Source organism: Vidua macroura, chromosome 5 (genome assembly GCF_024509145.1).
Source record: "Vidua macroura isolate BioBank_ID:100142 chromosome 5, ASM2450914v1, whole genome shotgun sequence".
NCBI lineage: Eukaryota > Metazoa > Chordata > Aves > Passeriformes > Viduidae > Vidua > Vidua macroura.
In genome coordinates, this window is record NC_071575.1 from 27,023,711 (window position 1) to 27,034,960 (window position 11,250).

An 11,250-nucleotide genomic window follows, 5' to 3' on the forward strand; every position below is an offset into this window, starting at 1 on the left:
TCTTCTGAGTAGAGCTGAAGTCAGCGCACAGCTCCTCTCCCAAACCAAGTCTCCTCGGGATCAGGAAACTTACTTTCACAGACAGACTTTGTTTTTATCCACATCTGGAATGACTCATAGTGCATGTGAGTTTGCTGGCAGCTGGGTGAATAAATATCATTACATTTTTGTAGTTGAGTTTCATTTGTTATATGGGCCAGTTGGAATTTATTTTTGTCCAATAAACAGCCGCAAGGAACTTCATTAAAGAGACTCTGGAATTGTAGCTGCTCTTCTGTAACACAGGGGGCTACACACTGACTAACCCCTGTCCAAGGCCAATCCCTCCTCTGGAATGATGGACAGCCACCCTCAGACACTTCAGTCACGGAGTGGGGCATGTGCTCTGCAAGAACATTTTGCTACTGTGATTCATATAATCACTCCTTTATTAAGAACATACCATGCTGCCTTTAGATTTCAGTTCTAGGCAAGACAAGTCCTGGCCTTTTCCTCCATTTGGCCAGTATGGATAACAGGAAGGTGCAAATCTTTAACTGGCTCTCCTCAATGGAACCATGAGGAACACTAAACAATCCTAAGGACAGTCTACACTAGCCAGGCTGAATGTGGAGGGGTGAAGCTGAGAAAAATAAAGGCTAGTGATAGACATCTCCTGGCTGATGCTGGTGCCAAGGAACACAACCCTGGGAGAGTTTATCCCAGACTGACTTAGCATGGAGGAAGCTGCAGGTATCTACTGTCCCTGACACAGCTTCAGCAGCAGCATCATGGGGAATATAGCACCAAAATAACAGTAGGCTGATGTGTGTTGGAACAGACTGATGAAAAATAGGAATACAAGGAGTATTTACAAAACTAAGGGATAGGGGATACACCATTTGGTACCTAGAAATGATGAGTCTAATTCTCTTTTTTTTTTTTTTTTTTTTTTTTTAATGGGTGAGAGTAAGCCAGTAACAAACCTACAGACATCCATGAATTTATACTGGTGTAAAACTGGCACATAAGAAAGGAGAATGCAGCTCAGAAGGTATAAATAGAAGGATTAAGGGAAAGGATCAAGAGCTGGAATGACAGAGGACACTGTGGCTCAGGATTAATGTGCACTGGCAGGAAGGCATGGAGAAAACCTGTTCAACTCCTGTGTGCCTGATGCCAACATCTGGCCTTAGCCTCAGTCCCCTCATTCTTCTTTGTCCCAGCTGAAATACCAACTGCAAAGGAAGGAGGAGGGTCAAATAAGGTTGTCTTGCTCAAGGCAATTCCACTTCTTTTCCTACATGTACAGCTTTTCCTATGCTCAGACTGCCCCAGGTTACTCCCACATGAACAGGACATGAATACAAGACAGTATTTCACATGCCAAGGAGATGACAAAAGGTGCAATTCAAGGGGAGGGTGGCTCACCAGCTCTCTCTATATACACTCCTGTTACCAAAGCATAGTAGGGGTGGGTCTGAATGCAGGGATAAATTTAGGCATGGGCTCACTCCTGTGTCTGTCCAGAAATTACAGAGCTGGAGGCAACTGAGTTCTAGCTTCCCTAGAGAGGGGGAGAGAGAAAGAGAGAGAATTATTTGTACTTTGTTCAGGTCACTTAGGATAAGATGAGTTGTTCTTAAAGGATGTAGATTCAGTCATCAGCTTGGCCAGTTCTGAGGGGATGTGCATCAAGAATGATGATCTTAATGTCAGCAGGGTCTGTGAACAAGGTGTTTTAAAGTCAGGTAAACAAGGGAGAAGCATTACTTGGGATGCACATTGCAGGCTTGAGAAATGGAAGAAAATTATGAGAGAACCTAAAATCCTGTGGGGTGACAAAGGAACATCTTTACAGTGTTATTTGGAGAGTGTGGATATAAACTTCTGAGGTGCTGTATTGTGTAATTTTTACATTTAAGGTAGTAACAGCTGATAAGAGAGAATTAAGGAGGTCAGACAGGCTGTATCCTACCCTAAGCCAGAATCGGAGCCATGCTCTAGAGAGAGCCCTTTGGAATGGCTCGCTCCTCTGGCTGGCAGCAATGGGACACTTCCTGATTCTTAATTGTCACTGCTTTATATATGCAGCCTAGAAAGGCTGAGGAGAAGAGTCCTAGGAATTTCCTTGCCTAATATTCCCCTTACTTCTAGCCTCTGGAGCAAGAATCCTAGGAGCAACAGAGGAGTTGCATCTGAGCAGAAGAGATGTGTGGTAAGACAGATGTACAGATCAAAGGGATATGAGAGTATGAAATGATTACTGAGCTCTCCTTTTTCAGGCCCTGGACATGCTGCTCTGAAGTTACATAACATATTTTCTTAATTGTTATTTGTTTCTCCTTAATCTGAGTCTGGCTACAGAATCCTCTCCAGCAGCCTCTTCCTCATCTGAGCTCAAATACAATCTCTACCCACATCCCACATACCAGTGCAGTCTTCAGGCACCACAGCTTTGAGAGTCTCCCTGCATGTACCACAAGTGTATGGCAAACTTGCCTGTAAGACTGTGAATGATGCACTCACACCTGTTTTCTTACAGGAAACTCAGCAGCTGTAAATATAGCAGGTCCACAGAAAATAAAGAATGTTCTCTCTTTAGCACCTCCTCAAGAAGTGTAGATGTCCCTTCCCCCCCTCCTTAAAACTTTAAAATATTTTTCTCTCTTATATGGATATGTATATATACACACAGACTCCAATCCTCCCTGCTAAAAAACCCTCCAGAGGAAGCCAGGAAATAAATCTTTCAAGCATGCTCAAGGCACTTCAACTGTATAACTCCTATTCATCTCATGACTATATTTTATTAGACAGTTGCTCAATTTCAGCTCAAGGCAGTTCCTGTCTATGCCAGAGGTTTGAATCACTGCAACTATAATCAGTGCTGAAGCAGGGTAGAAATCCTGGCTATTTATAAATATTAACCATGCCTACATTGCTTTGGAAGTATATAGCAGGGGAGCTTTAGAGTGAAGAATTCATCCCTAAGATGCATCCAGAAGGAGAGGGTGCCATGCTGCTGCAGCCAGGAGGCTGACGGCTGCTGGCTGGTCAATATTCAGTTCTTAAATCAGTGTAGTGCTAGACTTATGTGTCACAGTTATGTTAAGGTGGATATTTATGTTTTGCCAAGTCTCACAAATTTAGGTGTGGGAGCTGCAAGTCCGGTGCTCCCAGTATGTGTGAGACCTCTCCAGCCCAGGAAAGGTGTGACTGCTGTCTCTGGCAGGCTTTTTGAGGTGAAAATGGACATTTATGTAACTCCAGTGACTAGACACTAACTAGCAACTTTTCCTTTTGAGTCCTCCATCCTGATGCTGTCAGTAACTGTCTGTCACTGCTATTCCCACACAGTCCTTCTGAAGAACCTGGAAATAGGGCAGGGTGGAAAGAAGTGCATGAAGATCCAACAGGGAAGCTGTCAGCTGGCATTCTGCAGCACAGGAAGGGTGAGAACAGGGCTTGTAGTGGTACTCCAAAGCTCTTTCTTCCCATCACAGATGCTGTCATGGTGGAAGAACAACTTCAGCCAGCTGGATACGTAGAAATCCTGAATTTCCCAGGAGATGCTCTGGAGTGACCAGTGTATCCAGTGGGGGGTCCCTTGTGTTCTTTTTAGTAGCTCAAAGTGTGAAAAAACATAATTTTAAAAGTGACTGGAAGGGGAAGCAAGGCAATGGCTGATCAGGAGCCTGTGGGTCTCCCAAATTAAATAATCTCTATTCTACTGGGGAATACCAGCTCGTGATACCAGCTCTGGCTCTGATGAGCTTCTTCCAAATTCAAGGCAGGATTGCAGTCTGCCCTGACACCCCCATCACTGTGAGTGTACCTTGCAAATCTTCTGTCAAACAGATTTTTTTTTTTTTTTTTTTTTAGGATATACCTTGTTTCAATAGGAAAACAGAGTGTGTATGGAAAATTCCTCTGAGCAAGAATCTGCTCTGCAGCCAGAGCCCTGCCCTGTGCCATGGGCACTGCAAGATCTGCCTGCCAGTCTGCCAGCAACGTGGAACAATGTGTGTGACACAGACACTGCTGTCCTGCCCACCACAGGGATGGAGAAATGGAGACATGCACACAAAGCCACTCACCCACTGAATGAACTGATGGTAGAGCTGGGGGCAGACACTGACAGTAGATCCGTTCCTCTGCCCAAAATATAAGGGACTGCTCAGACACTGCAGCAGCTCACACAGCACCACTGCCATCTACCAAAAAGAGAAAGTGGCTTCTGCAAGTGGAAAAAAATACTCTCTTAACAAGGAGAACAAAGAAAGGGGGGAAAAACAGCTGTGCACAAGCTCCTAGGAGAAGAAAAGACCTTTTGAAACTAGACTACTGGCATTTGAGTCCCATAGTCCATAATGACTATAGCTGGCCCCTCAGCTGAGCTTGCAGCTTATTGCAACAATAATTTGGATGTCAAAATCTCACCAAGCCTCAGAGGAGGATGAACAGCCTCAGAGCAGGATGAACAGCCAGGATGAACACAGTGACATGAATTGGAAGCTGGAATGGACTTTAAGGGCACCTTTCAGTTGTCCTTGTGCCCCAGAGCTCCCTTGTTGCCTTCATCTAGCTGTCTGAGCTCCCATTCACAGGAGCACTTAGATGCTGAGCCGATACTTTACAGATTTACATTTAAATAACTGAAATTTGAATTCTGCACATGCAGCTTTGCAGATATCTGAATTCCTTGTGTGCCTGAGCTTCCCCTGTGAGCCTTCTTAAATGCTTGTATCACTGTATCTACCTTAAAAAACCGAGCTTCTTACTTCCTAGTTCATATTTCAAACAAAATGTTGAGACTTGTCTTACTACTCACAAAAACATATGACTGCAAAGGCCCCTCTCCAGTCCCATGTTGCACATTTCAGTTTTTTCCACATATTCAGGAAGCAGATGGGGAACATATTTTGCTCTGGGACTTGTGTGTTTGAGAAATTGTCTGCTTTATAAGGTGTCCTGGCTCAGCCCATTCTCTGCCCGAGGAGATGTGGATACACACCACAAGAAACACCCCTAAGACCCGAATTGCAGGATCTTCTGGGATGGAGCTTTTCAACTTTGCTGCTGAATCTCTTACTATATGTGAGAGGTAATGAAATATTTATTGTGGCAGAGAGAAGGAAAAGGAGGGTGGTGCTTTTTGCCATGATCACAGCACTCACACGTAAGATGCAGGTTTTACTGCCTAGCCATCTTTTTTATTTGGAAGCAGGATACATTCCATCAGTACTGCCTTACTCACCAAGCTCATATAAAAGATGAAAGTTCAAGTTGCCTCAAGTAGAAGAGCTATTTGAATCCAGGTTCTTGCTTCTTATTCGAATATGTTAAGTATCTAAGAAAAGCTCTCCTCCTTTAGATACAAAAAATATCATGTTTGCAATGAAAACTTGAGCAGAGACAAATAGCTCCCACTCGCTTTAAGCTCCACAGAGACACAAAATTTAAGACACCCCTTTCTTCTTGGTATTTCCTCTTGACTAGCTTAGAGAGTCTCTGTGTTTCAGCCTGCATTATGTGAAACATTCTCAGAAATCAGGCTTTCTCCCCAGGCACTGTACAGATAGCCCAGATACTGAAACTGGAGCTGTGAATACAGCTCAGAGTGGTGCTCATAATGTCAGCCCAGCAACAGTGAGCCAGAGTCTTCCCTAAACCAAAACTTCATAAAAAATGATGTGCCAGTAAGGCAGCTTTGGTCAAATGTGTGTTAGACTACATAGAAATTAATGATGCAAGTGCAAGGGCTTTTTTTGTTCAGTCCCTCAAGCATCAGTCAGGATGCTGCTGCTGACAGCAATCTGCAGTGGAAGGAGAATGGAGACAGGAGGAGTCAGCAGTCAGCAGGATGTAGCACAGAAAGCCACTGATGGGAGGCTGATTTCCTTCTCTTGCTGCACCTTATAAAGTGCAGACTGTTAACTTTCCTCATGGCTACTTGGGCATTGCTGATGTAAGTCACTACAGCTACACCTCCCTGAGAGACTCTCTGAGGATTGATACCAGTCTGTGAGCATGCAGACCTTGCTGGCTAATGCAGCATGACCCTTTTGGATTGTTTAACTTTCCAAAGATCCCATCAGTGCTGCTTTGTTGCAGCCTGTTGGCTGCCAGGGTAAGCTCCAGTGGCACGAAGCCAATGGAAACTCCAGGGCCGTGACTTACAGTTAAGCAACAGAAAATGCTGTTAGCAGTGCTACTGTAAAACGGGGTCTGAAATGCAGCAGACAAGAAATATCTGCCACAAATCACTGCTAATATCATAAAGGAAGGTCAGCTATGCAGAGCATTTCCTGCTTTTCAGCCTGCAAAGCCAGTAATGACAGGAGTGAACATTCACAGGGGGAGTTTCATTATTAATTCCTCAGAACTGCAGGGGAAAAAAGTCTCCTCAGTAAATGTTATGAAATGTTAAATCCAAAGCAAAATAAAAACAGAGCTTTACAATATAAACTCAGGAATAACTGGTGCTATCTCAGGAACAGAGTGAAACACCAAATGCTGAACATAAGCTCATTTCCACTCATTATCAAGAATAGCCAGACCAGAGCATTCTAGAGATTTTACATTTTAGTTCAGAGACCATGATTCATCAGCTTATCGAAATTGTGGATAAAATTGTTCTGGGATAAAGAGAAAGGCAAAGACTCTGGCTAAACATTATAAAATTGAGAGACTAGAGACACAAAAAAGATGGATTATATGGTGATAGTATTAGAGGTGGGGTGCAATGAAGTAGCATTGCATGAAGGCTCAGACTGGAGTGGGATGAGATTGGATAATGCAAAGAAGATGACAGGAGAAGGGTTAGAAGTGGGTGTCAGATGCAGGTGAGGTTATGACATCAGCAAACAGACACAGGAACTGGGCAGAGCTGGGCTCTTGTGCAAAAGCCCTGAGATAAAACCAGAGTCAAAGGGAAGTGCAATGGTTTGGTTCGTGGAAAGTTTGGTTCGTGATCTGAAAACTTTCATCTGCTGCTTCTGCCTTTTAACACACTGATATTCCCACTTGTTTACTCCAGGCAACACTGGTGGGGCTCTTCAGGGAAGGGTGGGGGACTAACTACAGGAGAGAGATGAGAGGACAACTCAAACCATTCCCTTCAGGCACAAGCAGAAGGGTGGTTCAGCTCTTCCCTTCTTCCTGGGCAGCCATGTGAACAAAGCAAGGAGAGATGCAACAGGTGGTGTGCAAAGCAATGCCTGACCCTTCAGATACCAAACACTTCCCTCTGGAAATGTTCCCTTCCACACCAAGCCTTTTTACACTAAGGAATCACAAACCAATTGCATTTTTCCTGCAGAACAAAAGCTGAGAGCTCCTAGCCTCCCAAAAAAACCCCCCTTAAACCAGTTTGCAGTTAGGTAGGATGCAGGAAGTCAAAACATCCTCAAAAAATGGGAGGTCTGATGTGTGTCTGACACCTCAGATCCACTGAGAATGTGCAGATCTTTAGCGAGGCAAGAGTTACTTTTCCTTGCTACCAGTACACTTGGCTGTCACACCCCCAGGGAGACAATTCATCATTTCCTGAAGCAGCAAAGTTTTCAAATAAGAGAACAACTTTGTGACAAAGGTCTTCAAGAGTAATTCAGGGATACTTCCATTTCTTTCTTTGTGTGATGCAGGCAAACATTTGCTTCAGGTAAAAGGCAAACTTTGAGTAAAACACTGAATTTTTTCTGCTTTGTTTACCTGTGGGCAGAAAAGGAAGGACAACACTGCTCTTGTTCCTTGTCTGTTTATCTCTTTAGACTCTAAAATCCTTCAGCCACAGCCTATCTGTGCCACACTAAGCACACAAAGCCCTCACCTCTGTGATGCCCTGGTGTGCTTTAGGTGTCTGACCAATCCCCCATACTGTGCCTATGACTGCAATGAGCCACCAAGATGAAGGAAGAAAGGAGTTTTCACTTTATTCAAACAGGTCACACCCTGAAGGATTCCCAGCTGACATAACCAACAGTGATATTTAGTACACAGATTTGTTTAGAAGCCTTAGGAGAGGACAAAAGTGACCAGATTCTTCAGATTAAAAATCAAGACACCTGTTTCAGGTGTAGGGAGGTGTGAGGACATATAAGAGAGACTGCAGATCAACTCACTTCTCCAGGACTTTCTTTGGCTGCATTTACTGAACAGCAACTAATCACAGTGATAAGAGTTGAGACACAGCTTTACTGACAGCACAGAAAATAACACACAGGCTGGAGAGGAAAAGGAGGTCAGAACCAATTAAATCTCCTAGGCTTCACAGACTCAAGTAAAAATCAATAATCTAAACCCACTAAGTGCTGGATTTTTGTTCAAAACACATTTTTTCAGACTTGTGAACCAGGATTTTTCTTGATAAACAACTATGAAGTGAATAGCATCTTAAAGCCCTAGACTGTATCTTAGGCTTCAGCAGAGGAGTGAGCTCATTGATTTAACAACTCAGGCTTATAGCTAAAATCTGTCCAGGATGCAAGATTTGATCAAGGATAAAGAAGCAAAGGTGAGTGGAAAGCACAGGTAATGCCCTGGCTTTAAAAGAGCTCCCACAACTGCTTTAAATCACTACAGCTTTCAAGAGACTCTTCCCAGCTGTGATCCCTGGCTCTCTGCTCGGGCTCACAGGGCATCCTCTCACCCTGTGGGCACACAGGTGCTGGGGCAGAGGTGGATGCATCCCTCCAGCCATCCCACAGGCTCCTGGAGCTGCCTGTGCCTGGGGCACATCCTCATCCCCAGCAGCTGCAGCTGCCCAGTGCCACGTTGCATGACAGCATAAAATATTACACTGTGGTGACAAAACTGCCTCAGGGCCTTTATAGAACTGTTTCTAACAGTGCCAGCTTCCTAAAAAAATCCCAGAATAAACCAAAACAAACAGACTGTGGGAGTGAATAACAGGCACGAAACAGAGTTCTTTCTCTTCCAGAAAAATAATGGATGCATACAGCAGGCAATTCCCTTGCTGGAGAGGTCTGAAACCTCTGAAGTTAATGTATATTCCAGCTTAATGGGAATTGTAATCATTGGCACCAGGCCCACGTTTAGCTCAGTACCAGCCCTAGCACAAGGGAGGCATTCAGAAGCAGCTCACATCCGAGGGCAGGAGAAATGAGCTGCCAATTGTGTCAGACGTTGCCTCAGGAGGGGGGGGAAATTAAGCTTTTGCTGCTGCTGCCTGCTCCCTTTCTCTGATCCACCCCAGAATAGGCTGCCCCTGCTGTGCTAGCACCCACAAACCACCCAAATTTATAGCACAGCCAAGATTATGATCTACCAAGATTTCTTGATCATATGCATCACAGTGCAGAGGTGATAACACAACCAAATATCTCTCTTGTTGCTGAGAAGGGTGTGGGCTGGCTCTTCTCTGATGTGCTCTCACATTCTTCTTCAGCTTGGCACAAAAACTTGAGGGCAAATGTAATGGAAAACCCAGGAAATTCTCACCTCCTCTGTTTTCCTTGAAGAGCTATAGAAGGAAGCATGTACACATGTCTGTGTGTGATCATACAGCAGGACAGAGCTCACAGCTGACAGCAGCTTCCTCAGCCAGGGGACAAATTGTCTTTCATGCCTGTGAATCCCAGCAGTACAAAATCTCCCGCACCACAGCAACCTTCCCTCTCTGATGGGTGTCACTCATCAGAGGTTCTATCAGCTGCTCCTTTGCATGCTAGGCTTTATCAAGTGTCAAGACACCAGGGGAACACTTTAATTATCTTGAGTTGCACTAAGCCTCCAGTGACCTGAGCATCCACTCAGCACTGAGACCTCCACCCTATCTGTGAGCTGAACAATTCCCTATTGCTAAGTTACTTGACTTCAGTGGGACTTGAACCATTACTTTTGTTCCCAACTCTTTCTGTTGTACACAATAGCAAAAAGTGCCATGGAAGCCAGATTGACCCTGTTTCTTATATGTCCCTTCCCTTCCCTTCCCTTCCCTTCCCTTCCCTTCCCTTCCCTTCCCTTCCCTTCCCTTCCCTTCCCTTCCCTTCCCTCCCCTTCCCTTCCCTTCCCTTTTTACAGAATACATTAGGCATGTTGCAAAAGAAAGAGAGAAAGCACTAGTTCCCTTTTCTAAACAGTAAAATCAATAGGATTCAGTTAAACCTAGAGGTGTCAGGAACTTATGTTTAATAAGTTTCTTCTTGGAAAACAACAACTAAATAAAACCAAAATTTTCTGAGTTGGGGAAAATATGTGTACCATTTCTGGCAGGAAATGTTTCTAAACCCCAGAGGGAACTGCTGGTCCAACTTAAGAGAGCATTCAGTCCTCAGTGAATGAATGAAATATTTTCATGTATTGTTACAAAACATGGAAAACTTGGATTCAAATCCTTGTAACTCCCACATTTGAGACAGGAACCTTACCTGGCACTTGCCTACATGTGGAGAGAATCCTTCAGGCTCCTCCATTGTAAGGACTCAATTTCTTTCAAGGAAATCAGTATTCATGGAGACAGGGATTCCAACTTGTCTCCTTCACATCCCATCAACCTTTTATAAACCTAATGAGCACCTTCCTCACTCTTCTTCTTAATGAGTATTTACTTATACAAAGTGAAACCTCTTTAACAAAAGGAGTGAAGTCAAACCTCTCTTTCTCTGAAAGGTGTTGGATTTCTCTCAACATTTTTTGACAATGGAAAATCTTTGCAGGGCAGGAAACCTGGTTTCCACTCAGCATTAATTATGCCCCTGTAATAGGACATATGATAAGCTGAACTAGGTTTAATATACCTCATTAAGTGAGGTTTGGGCACCAAAATTCAAATCAGTAATGGCTTGGATTTAGTACTTTTAATTGAGCTTACAAAGCTCAAAAGGATTATGCAAACAGTTGAAGAAATTAAGAAGTTAGTCTTCCCTTGGAGGCAAATTGTGTCCAGGCTGCACAGAAAGCAGTGGTAGGTTTTCATCTATAGACACAGGTTTTACAACTCTCCTCTTTGTAGGAACATGAAAATGCCTAGTGCAAAACAAGATGCCTAGCTGTCTGTGTCCCTTTCATACCTCTGTGTTCACATGACTGAGACATCTTCTTTTTTAATCAAGCTTCAGAGATGAGGTTTCCTCAAGCAGAATTCAAATCTCTAATAATGTGGAACTTTAAGAGCTCACCATCAAGGTGGGTGCATCAGTATCACTGTTCAGAGTTCTGGAAATACAAAAGCATCAGCAGAATCAAAGGGAGGTGTGATGGGAGCTGGACAGAACCACACCAGACACATGCCCTTGTTTGTAAAAC